The following is a 13,237-nucleotide window of genomic DNA, read 5'->3' as shown; positions in this document are numbered from 1 at the left end:
GCAGCAAATGGGGGCAGGGGCAGGGGGCGGCAGGGCATGGAGAGAGGAATAAAGAGCGCCAGAGTCCAGGAAACATTGGTGGTCTGTGGCTTGGAAGCGCCACTCCTTCTGCCAGCCTGGGTCCCTGCGCTTGGCTTCCTGCAATAAGAAGCCAGTGTCCCCTTCTTGGCCTGAGGGTCCCTTTGGTTTAGTGGCCACAGTTGTGCCAGCAGGCCCCTCCTGGTCCTATACCATGCACTAAGTACATCTGCAGCTGCAGACTCCAAACCCCTGGTCTCTGGGCACCTCCTCTGTGTCTCAGCTGTCCCTGTCCACAGAGAGCCTCATACAAGAAGTTGCTTCCAAACTGGGAGGTTCCACATCTGGGCAGGTCCAGCTCCAGGCCCAGTGAAGGGCATGAAGAAGGCTGAGGCTCTGGACTCCAGCCAGGCCTTCAGCAGGCCTCTGAGGCCAAGGTCTTCCTAGTCTCAAGAGGGGCCAAGAGACGCAATGTGTCATTTGAACAAGTGAGTCAGCGGGCGGTGAGCGAATGAATGACCGCTCGAGGGGATGTATGCCGGCCACCGGGCCCTGTTTGACTGTCCAGGCTCAGCTTACCTGACCCTGGTTACCAGGGAATGCCACTCTGGGCCCTCCTTTTCATCCCCCTCCCTCACTGTGACCTCACCACCTGCCCCATTATGACCCAGTCTGGCTCCCAGTTAAAACTGGAGGGCAGAGGGCCCAGGCAGTCCTGGGACCAACGGCCATGGGTGAGCGAAACTACTACCGAGCCGAGCCGTTCACTGGCCCCATCCCCAGGAAATGCCAGGAGCAAGGATACTCAATTCTTCTGATCCCGGTCAGCTTCATCTTGCTCAACGTGGGGATCAACATGGTGACTATGGTCAGGGCAGGATCTGTGCAGCGCGGTTGGGGGAGCCCTGGGGTCTTGAAGGGGCTGAGGTGGGAGGGCTGCTGGGGTGTGACCGGACAAGGGTTGGATTTCAGGGCTCACCCTGCTCCCGGCCTCCCCCCTCCCCTTCTTCCCTCAACTCTGGAGGCATCTGAAGAGATTCTTGAGGGCACTTTTCAATCGTATTTTCCACAAAGGTGAGTGGGCGCCGGCGTGGGTTCAGGGGATGTGGGCCTGTCCCCTTTCTTCTATCCCTGCCTTGATTCTCAGCCCCTCAGGAACCCAGGCCCTGACCCATCTCGCCTTTCCCCACAGACAAGCAAGCCAGCTGTGTAGGCACCCATCGCATGTGCATGCGCTGCTCCGTGGATCCCAAGAACCTGTGCTCAAGAGTTTCTTCCCACTTCTGCCATCGCCCAAGCTTCCTGCTCGGGCAGGTAAACCACCTTGCCTACTGCCTGCAGCGGGGCTCGGCGGGGGCGGAGCCGGCGGCCCCCCCGCCGCGGGCGAGTAAAGGAGAAGGCGGGCGGAGCGGGAGGCAAAAAGCCTACAGCACCCGGTATTCCCAGGCGGTCTCCCATCCAAGTACTAACCAGGCCCGACCCTGCTTAGCTTCCGAGATCAGACGAGATCGGGCGCGTTCAGGGTGGTATGGCCGTAGACGGGGGCGGGGGCCGACGGCTGCCTCTTGAGGACCAGTTTCGCTGGCGCTGGCGCCTTAACGCCAGCCTGGCGGCCGGCCCGCCCCGGCAGGGCCCCCTCGCCCGCCCAGGCAGGGGGAACGGAGGTCTCGGGTATCGGGCGGCGGCGGAGGGTTTGGCGACCACCTCCCAGCCCAGGGCGGCCGTGACCCAGCAAACCCTTCGGCGCTTGGCGCCCCGCCCAAGATCCCGCACGTCGCTCACAGGGACGTGGCCCCGGAGGCTTCAGGGCCCGGGGCCCGCGGTCCCTTGGGCATCGGCCCTGCCCGCCCACGCGGCGCTAGGCGCAGCCCGGCCGCAGCCCGGGCCGGCCCTCCTGCCCGACAGCAGCCGGCCCGAAGCCACCGCGAGCCTCCATTGAGTCGCCACGGCCCCTCAGCCCCGGCAAGGCCACCCTTGCCCCCACACCCCCCGCCGAGCTCAGGACCCCGCCCCTGGTGGCCGGCAGGCCCGGGGAAGCGGCCCCTGCCCTCGATCCCGCTCCCGCACCCGGCCGCGTTGACACGCCAGAGGGGCGGGGTGGTGGTGGGGCGGGGCTTTTGTCGGAGGGAGCTGTGGAGGGACACACCGGCACACAGGTGGCGGCGCCGGGGCTGGGCGCCGGTGGGGGCGGCCAGGTGCAGGTCGAGGGGCTCGCGGGCCGAAAGGACGGCAACTGGGCCCGCGGCGGAGTCTGGGTCCGGGCCAGCCACCCCGGGAGCGTCTGGGGTGCGGCTGCCTTCCAGGGCCGCCTTCTGGCCGCCTGGCCGGCCGGGCCGGCGGGGACCGCCCCCGCCGGCGCGCGCCATGGTGGGAGGGGCCTGAGGAGGTGGGGCCTGCAGCGCGGCCCGGCGGGGGCGGAGCCGGCGGCCCCCGCCGCGGGCGAGTAAAGGAGAAGGCGGGCGCAGCGGGAGGCAAAAAGCCTACAGCACCCGGTATTCCCAGGCGGTCTCCCATCCAAGTACTAACCAGGCCCGACCCTGCTTAGCTTCCGAGATCAGACGAGATCGGGCGCGTTCAGGGTGGTATGGCCGTAGACGGGGGCGGGGGGCCGCGGGCGGCCTCTTGAGGCCCAGTTTCGCTGGCGCTGGCGCCTTAACGCCAGCCTGGCGGCCGGCCCGCCCCGGCAGGGCCCCCTCGCCCGCCCAGGCAGGGGGAACGGAGGTCTCGGGTATCGGGCGGCGGCGGAGGGTTTGGCGACCACCTCCCAGCCCAGGGCGGCCCTGACCCAGCAAACCCTTCGGCGCTTGGCGCCCCGCCCAAGATCCCGCACGTCGCTCACAGGGACGTGGCCCCGGAGGCTTCAGGGCCCGGGGCCCGCGGTCCCTTGGGCGTCGGCCCTGCCCGCCCACGCGGCGCTAGGCGCAGCCCGGCCGCAGCCCGGGCCGGCCCTCCTGCCCGACAGCAGCCGGCCCGAAGCCACCGGGAGCCACCATTGAGTCGCCACGGCCCCTCAGCCCCGGCAAGGCCACCCTTGCCCCCACACCCCCCCGCCGAGCTCAGGACCCCGCCCCTGGTGGCCGGCAGGCCCGGGGAAGCGGCCCCTGCCCTCGATCCTGCTCCCGCACCCGGCCGCGGTGACACGCCAGAGGGGCGGGGTGGTGGCGGGGCGGGCCTTTTGTCGGAGGGAGCTGTGGAGGGACACACCGGCACACAAGTGGAGGCGCCGGGGCTGGGCGCCGGTGGGGGCGGCCAGATGCAGGTCGAGGGGCTCGCGGGCCGAAAGGACGGCAACTGGGCCCATGGCGGAGTCTGGGTCTGGAGGGCTCTGAGCCTCCATCCGCTCTGGTGCCTCGGGTCTACCGGCCCGAAGCCTGGTAGCGCGACACCCCACCGGCCCACAGACGTAGCCTCCCCAGCTGTGCTCACAGCGAGTCCAACCGCAGCCTGCATCCCTCCACGGGACACTTGGATTACTCCCGCGATCCCCACGAGGTGCGGCACCCGGCGGCCGAATGGGCTGAGATCCTGCCCTTGCGGCGCCCTGTGGCCACCTCCGCCTCCCTCACGGTACTGGCCGAGGCCTCGGACCAGCGGGCCCCGGCTCCCAGCTCAGCGCTGCTCCTCCGCCCCTCTCACCTCCTGCCCGACGTCCAGGCTACCGAGCACCCTCCACCCCCGCCCACCTTCATGCCACTCAGCCGGAACCCGGGAGGCAATGCCAACTACCAGGTGTATGACAGTCTGGTGCTGAAGCGGCAACCGCAGGAGGGCCAAGCGCGGGCCAACTCGCTGCTACCTTCCACCTCGGCCTCCAGGCCCTCTCTGCACGGGAGCCAGACTGGGAAAATGAACTTACCAGCAGCAAATGGGGGCAGGGGCAGGGGGCGGCAGGGCATGGAGAGAGGAATAAAGAGCGCCAGAGTCCAGGAAACATTGGTGGTCTGTGGCTTGGAAGCGCCACTCCTTCTGCCAGCCTGGGTCCCTGCGCTTGGCTTCCTGCAATAAGAAGCCAGTGTCCCCTTCTTGGCCTGAGGGTCCCTTTGGTTTAGTGGCCACAGTTGTGCCAGCAGGCCCCTCCTGGTCCTATACCATGCACTAAGTACATCTGCAGCTGCAGACTCCAAACCCCTGGTCTCTGGGCACCTCCTCTGTGTCTCAGCTGTCCCTGTCCACAGAGAGCCTCATACAAGAAGTTGCTTCCAAACTGGGAGGTTCCACATCTGGGCAGGTCCAGCTCCAGGCCCAGTGAAGGGCATGAAGAAGGCTGAGGCTCTGGACTCCAGCCAGGCCTTCAGCAGGCCTCTGAGGCCAAGGTCTTCCTAGTCTCAAGAGGGGCCAAGAGACGCAATGTGTCATTTGAACAAGTGAGTCAGCGGGCGGTGAGCGAATGAATGACCGCTCGAGGGGATGTATGCCGGCCACCGGGCCCTGTTTGACTGTCCAGGCTCAGCTTACCTGACCCTGGTTACCAGGGAATGCCACTCTGGGCCCTCCTTTTCATCCCCCTCCCTCACTGTGACCTCACCACCTGCCCCATTATGACCCAGTCTGGCTCCCAGTTAAAACTGGAGGGCAGAGGGCCCAGGCAGTCCTGGGACCAACGGCCATGGGTGAGCGAAACTACTACCGAGCCGAGCCGTTCACTGGCCCCATCCCCAGGAAATGCCAGGAGCAAGGATACTCAATTCTTCTGATCCCGGTCAGCTTCATCTTGCTCAACGTGGGGATCAACATGGTGACTATGGTCAGGGCAGGATCTGTGCAGCGCGGTTGGGGGAGCCCTGGGGTCTTGAAGGGGCTGAGGTGGGAGGGCTGCTGGGGTGTGACCGGACAAGGGTTGGATTTCAGGGCTCACCCTGCTCCCGGCCTCCCCCCTCCCCTTCTTCCCTCAACTCTGGAGGCATCTGAAGAGATTCTTGAGGGCACTTTTCAATCGTATTTTCCACAAAGGTGAGTGGGCGCCGGCGTGGGTTCAGGGGATGTGGGCCTGTCCCCTTTCTTCTATCCCTGCCTTGATTCTCAGCCCCTCAGGAACCCAGGCCCTGACCCATCTCGCCTTTCCCCACAGACAAGCAAGCCAGCTGTGTAGGCACCCATCGCATGTGCATGCGCTGCTCCGTGGATCCCAAGAACCTGTGCTCAAGAGTTTCTTCCCACTTCTGCCATCGCCCAAGCTTCCTGCTCGGGCAGGTAAACCACCTTGCCTACTGCCTGCAGCGGGGCTCGGCGGGGGCGGAGCCGGCGGCCCCCCCGCCGCGGGCGAGTAAAGGAGAAGGCGGGCGGAGCGGGAGGCAAAAAGCCTACAGCACCCGGTATTCCCAGGCGGTCTCCCATCCAAGTACTAACCAGGCCCGACCCTGCTTAGCTTCCGAGATCAGACGAGATCGGGCGCGTTCAGGGTGGTATGGCCGTAGACGGGGGCGGGGGCCGACGGCTGCCTCTTGAGGACCAGTTTCGCTGGCGCTGGCGCCTTAACGCCAGCCTGGCGGCCGGCCCGCCCCGGCAGGGCCCCCTCGCCCGCCCAGGCAGGGGGAACGGAGGTCTCGGGTATCGGGCGGCGGCGGAGGGTTTGGCGACCACCTCCCAGCCCAGGGCGGCCGTGACCCAGCAAACCCTTCGGCGCTTGGCGCCCCGCCCAAGATCCCGCACGTCGCTCACAGGGACGTGGCCCCGGAGGCTTCAGGGCCCGGGGCCCGCGGTCCCTTGGGCATCGGCCCTGCCCGCCCACGCGGCGCTAGGCGCAGCCCGGCCGCAGCCCGGGCCGGCCCTCCTGCCCGACAGCAGCCGGCCCGAAGCCACCGCGAGCCTCCATTGAGTCGCCACGGCCCCTCAGCCCCGGCAAGGCCACCCTTGCCCCCACACCCCCCGCCGAGCTCAGGACCCCGCCCCTGGTGGCCGGCAGGCCCGGGGAAGCGGCCCCTGCCCTCGATCCCGCTCCCGCACCCGGCCGCGTTGACACGCCAGAGGGGCGGGGTGGTGGTGGGGCGGGGCTTTTGTCGGAGGGAGCTGTGGAGGGACACACCGGCACACAGGTGGCGGCGCCGGGGCTGGGCGCCGGTGGGGGCGGCCAGGTGCAGGTCGAGGGGCTCGCGGGCCGAAAGGACGGCAACTGGGCCCGCGGCGGAGTCTGGGTCCGGGCCAGCCACCCCGGGAGCGTCTGGGGTGCGGCTGCCTTCCAGGGCCGCCTTCTGGCCGCCTGGCCGGCCGGGCCGGCGGGGACCGCCCCCGCCGGCGCGCGCCATGGTGGGAGGGGCCTGAGGAGGTGGGGCCTGCAGCGCGGCCCGGCGGGGGCGGAGCCGGCGGCCCCCGCCGCGGGCGAGTAAAGGAGAAGGCGGGCGCAGCGGGAGGCAAAAAGCCTACAGCACCCGGTATTCCCAGGCGGTCTCCCATCCAAGTACTAACCAGGCCCGACCCTGCTTAGCTTCCGAGATCAGACGAGATCGGGCGCGTTCAGGGTGGTATGGCCGTAGACGGGGGCGGGGGGCCGCGGGCGGCCTCTTGAGGCCCAGTTTCGCTGGCGCTGGCGCCTTAACGCCAGCCTGGCGGCCGGCCCGCCCCGGCAGGGCCCCCTCGCCCGCCCAGGCAGGGGGAACGGAGGTCTCGGGTATCGGGCGGCGGCGGAGGGTTTGGCGACCACCTCCCAGCCCAGGGCGGCCCTGACCCAGCAAACCCTTCGGCGCTTGGCGCCCCGCCCAAGATCCCGCACGTCGCTCACAGGGACGTGGCCCCGGAGGCTTCAGGGCCCGGGGCCCGCGGTCCCTTGGGCGTCGGCCCTGCCCGCCCACGCGGCGCTAGGCGCAGCCCGGCCGCAGCCCGGGCCGGCCCTCCTGCCCGACAGCAGCCGGCCCGAAGCCACCGGGAGCCACCATTGAGTCGCCACGGCCCCTCAGCCCCGGCAAGGCCACCCTTGCCCCCACACCCCCCCGCCGAGCTCAGGACCCCGCCCCTGGTGGCCGGCAGGCCCGGGGAAGCGGCCCCTGCCCTCGATCCTGCTCCCGCACCCGGCCGCGGTGACACGCCAGAGGGGCGGGGTGGTGGCGGGGCGGGCCTTTTGTCGGAGGGAGCTGTGGAGGGACACACCGGCACACAAGTGGAGGCGCCGGGGCTGGGCGCCGGTGGGGGCGGCCAGATGCAGGTCGAGGGGCTCGCGGGCCGAAAGGACGGCAACTGGGCCCATGGCGGAGTCTGGGTCTGGAGGGCTCTGAGCCTCCATCCGCTCTGGTGCCTCGGGTCTACCGGCCCGAAGCCTGGTAGCGCGACACCCCACCGGCCCACAGACGTAGCCTCCCCAGCTGTGCTCACAGCGAGTCCAACCGCAGCCTGCATCCCTCCACGGGACACTTGGATTACTCCCGCGATCCCCACGAGGTGCGGCACCCGGCGGCCGAATGGGCTGAGATCCTGCCCTTGCGGCGCCCTGTGGCCACCTCCGCCTCCCTCACGGTACTGGCCGAGGCCTCGGACCAGCGGGCCCCGGCTCCCAGCTCAGCGCTGCTCCTCCGCCCCTCTCACCTCCTGCCCGACGTCCAGGCTACCGAGCACCCTCCACCCCCGCCCACCTTCATGCCACTCAGCCGGAACCCGGGAGGCAATGCCAACTACCAGGTGTATGACAGTCTGGTGCTGAAGCGGCAACCGCAGGAGGGCCAAGCGCGGGCCAACTCGCTGCTACCTTCCACCTCGGCCTCCAGGCCCTCTCTGCACGGGAGCCAGACTGGGAAAATGAACTTACCAGCAGCAAATGGGGGCAGGGGCAGGGGGCGGCAGGGCATGGAGAGAGGAATAAAGAGCGCCAGAGTCCAGGAAACATTGGTGGTCTGTGGCTTGGAAGCGCCACTCCTTCTGCCAGCCTGGGTCCCTGCGCTTGGCTTCCTGCAATAAGAAGCCAGTGTCCCCTTCTTGGCCTGAGGGTCCCTTTGGTTTAGTGGCCACAGTTGTGCCAGCAGGCCCCTCCTGGTCCTATACCATGCACTAAGTACATCTGCAGCTGCAGACTCCAAACCCCTGGTCTCTGGGCACCTCCTCTGTGTCTCAGCTGTCCCTGTCCACAGAGAGCCTCATACAAGAAGTTGCTTCCAAACTGGGAGGTTCCACATCTGGGCAGGTCCAGCTCCAGGCCCAGTGAAGGGCATGAAGAAGGCTGAGGCTCTGGACTCCAGCCAGGCCTTCAGCAGGCCTCTGAGGCCAAGGTCTTCCTAGTCTCAAGAGGGGCCAAGAGACGCAATGTGTCATTTGAACAAGTGAGTCAGCGGGCGGTGAGCGAATGAATGACCGCTCGAGGGGATGTATGCCGGCCACCGGGCCCTGTTTGACTGTCCAGGCTCAGCTTACCTGACCCTGGTTACCAGGGAATGCCACTCTGGGCCCTCCTTTTCATCCCCCTCCCTCACTGTGACCTCACCACCTGCCCCATTATGACCCAGTCTGGCTCCCAGTTAAAACTGGAGGGCAGAGGGCCCAGGCAGTCCTGGGACCAACGGCCATGGGTGAGCGAAACTACTACCGAGCCGAGCCGTTCACTGGCCCCATCCCCAGGAAATGCCAGGAGCAAGGATACTCAATTCTTCTGATCCCGGTCAGCTTCATCTTGCTCAACGTGGGGATCAACATGGTGACTATGGTCAGGGCAGGATCTGTGCAGCGCGGTTGGGGGAGCCCTGGGGTCTTGAAGGGGCTGAGGTGGGAGGGCTGCTGGGGTGTGACCGGACAAGGGTTGGATTTCAGGGCTCACCCTGCTCCCGGCCTCCCCCCTCCCCTTCTTCCCTCAACTCTGGAGGCATCTGAAGAGATTCTTGCGGGCACTTTTCAATCGTATTTTCCACAAAGGTGAGTGGGCGCCGGCGTGGGTTCAGGGGATGTGGGCCTGTCCCCTTTCTTCTATCCCTGCCTTGATTCTCAGCCCCTCAGGAACCCAGGCCCTGACCCATCTCGCCTTTCCCCACAGACAAGCAAGCCAGCTGTGTAGGCACCCATCGCATGTGCATGCGCTGCTCCGTGGATCCCAAGAACCTGTGCTCAAGAGTTTCTTCCCACTTCTGCCATCGCCCAAGCTTCCTGCTCGGGCAGGTAAACCACCTTGCCTACTGCCTGCAGCGGGGCTCGGCGGGGGCGGAGCCGGCGGCCCCCCCGCCGCGGGCGAGTAAAGGAGAAGGCGGGCGGAGCGGGAGGCAAAAAGCCTACAGCACCCGGTATTCCCAGGCGGTCTCCCATCCAAGTACTAACCAGGCCCGACCCTGCTTAGCTTCCGAGATCAGACGAGATCGGGCGCGTTCAGGGTGGTATGGCCGTAGACGGGGGCGGGGGCCGACGGCTGCCTCTTGAGGACCAGTTTCGCTGGCGCTGGCGCCTTAACGCCAGCCTGGCGGCCGGCCCGCCCCGGCAGGGCCCCCTCGCCCGCCCAGGCAGGGGGAACGGAGGTCTCGGGTATCGGGCGGCGGCGGAGGGTTTGGCGACCACCTCCCAGCCCAGGGCGGCCGTGACCCAGCAAACCCTTCGGCGCTTGGCGCCCCGCCCAAGATCCCGCACGTCGCTCACAGGGACGTGGCCCCGGAGGCTTCAGGGCCCGGGGCCCGCGGTCCCTTGGGCATCGGCCCTGCCCGCCCACGCGGCGCTAGGCGCAGCCCGGCCGCAGCCCGGGCCGGCCCTCCTGCCCGACAGCAGCCGGCCCGAAGCCACCGCGAGCCTCCATTGAGTCGCCACGGCCCCTCAGCCCCGGCAAGGCCACCCTTGCCCCCACACACCCCGCCGAGCTCAGGACCCCGCCCCTGGTGGCCGGCAGGCCCGGGGAAGCGGCCCCTGCCCTCGATCCCGCTCCCGCACCCGGCCGCGGTGACACGCCAGAGGGGCGGGGTGGTGGTGGGGCGGGGCTTTTGTCGGAGGGAGCTGTGGAGGGACACACCGGCACACAGGTGGCGGCGCCGGGGCTGGGCGCCGGTGGGGGCGGCCAGGTGCAGGTCGAGGGGCTCGCGGGCCGAAAGGACGGCAACTGGGCCCGCGGCGGAGTCTGGGTCCGGGCCAGCCACCCCGGGAGCGTCTGGGGTGCGGCTGCCTTCCAGGGCCGCCTTCTGGCCGCCTGGCCGGCCGGGCCGGCGGGGAGCGCCCCCGCCGGCGCGCGCCATGGTGGGAGGGGCCTGAGGAGGTGGGGCCTGCAGCGCGGCCCGGCGGGGGCGGAGCCGGCGGCCCCCGCCGCGGGCGAGTAAAGGAGAAGGCGGGCGGAGCGGGAGGCAAAAAGCCTACAGCACCCGGTATTCCCAGGCGGTCTCCCATCCAAGTACTAACCAGGCCCGACCCTGCTTAGCTTCCGAGATCAGACGAGATCGGGCGCGTTCAGGGTGGTATGGCCGTAGACGGGGGCGGGGGGCCGCGGGCGGCCTCTTGAGGCCCAGTTTCGCTGGCGCTGGCGCCTTAACGCCAGCCTGGCGGCCAGCCCGCCCCGGCAGGGCCCCCTCGCCCGCCCAGGCAGGGGAAACGGAGGTCTCGGGTATCGGGCGGCGGCGGAGGGTTTGGCGACCACCTCCCAGCCCAGGGCGGCCGTGACCCAGCCAACCCTTCAGCGCTTGGCGCCCCGCCCAAGATCCCGCACGTCGCTCACAGGGACGTGGCCCCGGAGGCTTCAGGGCCCGGGGCCCGCGGTCCCTTGGGCATCGGCCCTGCCCGCCCACGCGGCGCTAGGCGCAGCCCGGCCGCAGCCCGGGCCGGCCCTCCTGCCCGACAGCAGCCGGCCCGAAGCCACCGGGAGCCACCATTGAGTCGCCACGGCCCCTCAGCCCCGGCAAGGCCACCCTTGCCCCCACACCCCCCGCCGAGCTCAGGACCCCGCCCCTGGTGGCCGGCAGGCCCGGGGAAGCGGCCCCTGCCCTCGATCCCGCTCCCGCACCCAACCGCGGTGACACGCCAGAGGGGCGGGGTGGTGGTGGGGCGGGGCTTTTGTCGGAGGGAGCTGTGGAGGGACACACCGGCACACAGGTGGCGGCGCCGGGGCTGGGCGCCGGTGGGGGCGGCCAGGTGCAGGTCGAGGGGCTCGCGGGCCGAAAGGACGGCAACTGGGCCCGCGGCGGAGTCTGGGTCTGGAGGGCTCTGAGCCTCCATCCGCTCTGGTGCCTCGGGTCTACCGGCCCGATGCCTGGTAGCGTGACACCCCACCGGCCCACAGACGTAGCCTCCCCAGCTGTGCTCACAGCGAGTCCAACCGCAGCCTGCATCCCTCCGCGGGACACTTGGATTACTCCCGCGATCCCCACGAGGTGCGGCACCCGGCGGCCGAATGGGCTGAGATCCTGCCCTTGCGGCGCCCTGTGGCCACCTCCGCCTCCCTCACGGTACTGGCCGAGGCCTCGGACCAGCGGGCCCCGGCTCCCAGCTCAGTGCTGCTCCTCCGCCCCTCTGACCTCCTGCCCGACGTCCAGGCTACCGAGCACCCTCCACCCCCGCCCACCTTCATGCCACTCAGCCGGAACCCGGGAGGCAATGCCAACTACCAGGTGTATGACAGTCTGGTGCTGAAGCGGCAACCGCAGGAGGGCCAAGCGTGGGCCAACTCGCTGCTACCTTCCACCTCGGCCTCCAGGCCCTCTGCACGGGAGCCAGACTGGGAAAATGAACTTACCAGCAGCAAATGGGGGCAGGGGCAGGGGGCGGCAGGGCATGGAGAGAGGAATAAAGAGCGCCAGAGTCCAGGAAACATTGGTGGTCTGTGGCTTGGAAGTGCCACTCCTTCTGCCAGCCTGGGTCCCTGCGCTTGGCTTCCTGCAATAAGAAGCCAGTGTCCCCTTCTTGGCCTGAGGGTCCCTTTGGTTTAGTGGCCACAGTTGTGCCAGCAGGCCCCTCCTGGTCCTATACCACGCACTAAGTACATCTGCAGCTGCAGACTCCAAACCCCTGGTCTCTGGGCACCTCCTCTGTGTCTCAGCTGTCCCTGTCCACAGAGAGCCTCATACAAGAAGTTGCTTCCAAACTGGGAGGTTCCACATCTGGGCAGGTCCAGCTCCAGGCCCAGTGAAGGGCATGAAGAAGGCTGAGGCTCTGGACTCCAGCCAGGCCTTCAGCAGGCCTCTGAGGCCAAGGTCTTCCTAGTCTCAAGAGGGGCCAAGAGACGCAATGTGTCATTTGAACAAGTGAGTCAGCGGGCGGTGAGCGAATGAATGACCGCTCGAGGGGATGTATGCCGGCCACCGGGCCCTGTTTGACTGTCCAGGCTCAGCTTACCTGACCCTGGTTACCAGGGAATGCCACTCTGGGCCCTCCTTTTCATCCCCCTCCCTCACTGTGACCTCACCACCTGCCCCATTATGACCCAGTCTGGCTCCCAGTTAAAACTGGAGGGCAGAGGGCCCAGGCAGTCCTGGGACCAACGGCCATGGGTGAGCGAAACTACTACCGAGCCGAGCCGTTCACTGGCCCCATCCCCAGGAAATGCCAGGAGCAAGGATACTCAATTCTTCTGATCCCGGTCAGCTTCATCTTGCTCAACGTGGGGATCAACATGGTGACTATGGTCAGGGCAGGATCTGTGCAGCGCGGTTGGGGGAGCCCTGGGGTCTTGAAGGGGCTGAGGTGGGAGGGCTGCTGGGGTGTGACCGGACAAGGGTTGGATTTCAGGGCTCACCCTGCTCCCGGCCTCCCCCCTCCCCTTCTTCCCTCAACTCTGGAGGCATCTGAAGAGATTCTTGAGGGCACTTTTCAATCGTATTTTCCACAAAGGTGAGTGGGCGCCGGCGTGGGTTCAGGGGATGTGGGCCTGTCCCCTTTCTTCTATCCCTGCCTTGATTCTCAGCCCCTCAGGAACCCAGGCCCTGACCCATCTCGCCTTTCCCCACAGACAAGCAAGCCAGCTGTGTAGGCACCCATCGCATGTGCATGCGCTGCTCCGTGGATCCCAAGAACCTGTGCTCAAGAGTTTCTTCCCACTTCTGCCATCGCCCAAGCTTCCTGCTCGGGCAGGTAAACCACCTTGCCTACTGCCTGCAGCGGGGCTCGGCGGGGGCGGAGCCGGCGGCCCCCCCGCCGCGGGCGAGTAAAGGAGAAGGCGGGCGGAGCGGGAGGCAAAAAGCCTACAGCACCCGGTATTCCCAGGCGGTCTCCCATCCAAGTACTAACCAGGCCCGACCCTGCTTAGCTTCCGAGATCAGACGAGATCGGGCGCGTTCAGGGTGGTATGGCCGTAGACGGGGGCGGGGGGCCGCGGGCGGCCTCTTGAGGCCCAGTTTCGCTGGCGCTGGCG

The 13,237-nt window shown here is 68.0% G+C and overlaps 7 non-coding genes across 7 annotated transcripts; all 7 read right to left on the bottom strand.

The window, feature by feature from the left end:
- Window positions 1-1,439: 1,439 nt before the first annotated feature.
- On the bottom strand, window positions 1,440-1,558 carry LOC137213437 (5S ribosomal RNA). Its single transcript, XR_010938076.1, has one exon. It is a non-coding gene; the product is annotated as a 5S ribosomal RNA (ribosomal RNA).
- A 937-nt stretch (window positions 1,559-2,495) lies between these two features.
- LOC137213436 (5S ribosomal RNA) lies at window positions 2,496-2,614 on the bottom strand. Its single transcript, XR_010938075.1, has one exon. It is a non-coding gene; the product is annotated as a 5S ribosomal RNA (ribosomal RNA).
- Window positions 2,615-5,315: 2,701 nt separating this feature from the next.
- On the bottom strand, window positions 5,316-5,434 carry LOC137213435 (5S ribosomal RNA). Its single transcript, XR_010938074.1, has one exon. It is a non-coding gene; the product is annotated as a 5S ribosomal RNA (ribosomal RNA).
- A 937-nt stretch (window positions 5,435-6,371) lies between these two features.
- On the bottom strand, window positions 6,372-6,490 carry LOC137213434 (5S ribosomal RNA). Its single transcript, XR_010938073.1, has one exon. It is a non-coding gene; the product is annotated as a 5S ribosomal RNA (ribosomal RNA).
- Window positions 6,491-9,191: 2,701 nt separating this feature from the next.
- LOC137213432 (5S ribosomal RNA) lies at window positions 9,192-9,310 on the bottom strand. The gene has a single exon (XR_010938071.1). It is a non-coding gene; the product is annotated as a 5S ribosomal RNA (ribosomal RNA).
- A 937-nt stretch (window positions 9,311-10,247) lies between these two features.
- On the bottom strand, window positions 10,248-10,366 carry LOC137213431 (5S ribosomal RNA). The gene has a single exon (XR_010938070.1). It is a non-coding gene; the product is annotated as a 5S ribosomal RNA (ribosomal RNA).
- Window positions 10,367-13,064: 2,698 nt separating this feature from the next.
- LOC137213430 (5S ribosomal RNA) lies at window positions 13,065-13,183 on the bottom strand. The gene has a single exon (XR_010938069.1). It is a non-coding gene; the product is annotated as a 5S ribosomal RNA (ribosomal RNA).
- Window positions 13,184-13,237: the final 54 nt, after the last annotated feature.

This window comes from Pseudorca crassidens, chromosome 19 (genome assembly GCF_039906515.1).
Source record: "Pseudorca crassidens isolate mPseCra1 chromosome 19, mPseCra1.hap1, whole genome shotgun sequence".
Classification (NCBI taxonomy): domain Eukaryota; kingdom Metazoa; phylum Chordata; class Mammalia; order Artiodactyla; family Delphinidae; genus Pseudorca; species Pseudorca crassidens.
Note: the sequence above shows the minus strand (reverse complement) of the source record. Positions and strands in the feature narration are given on the sequence as shown.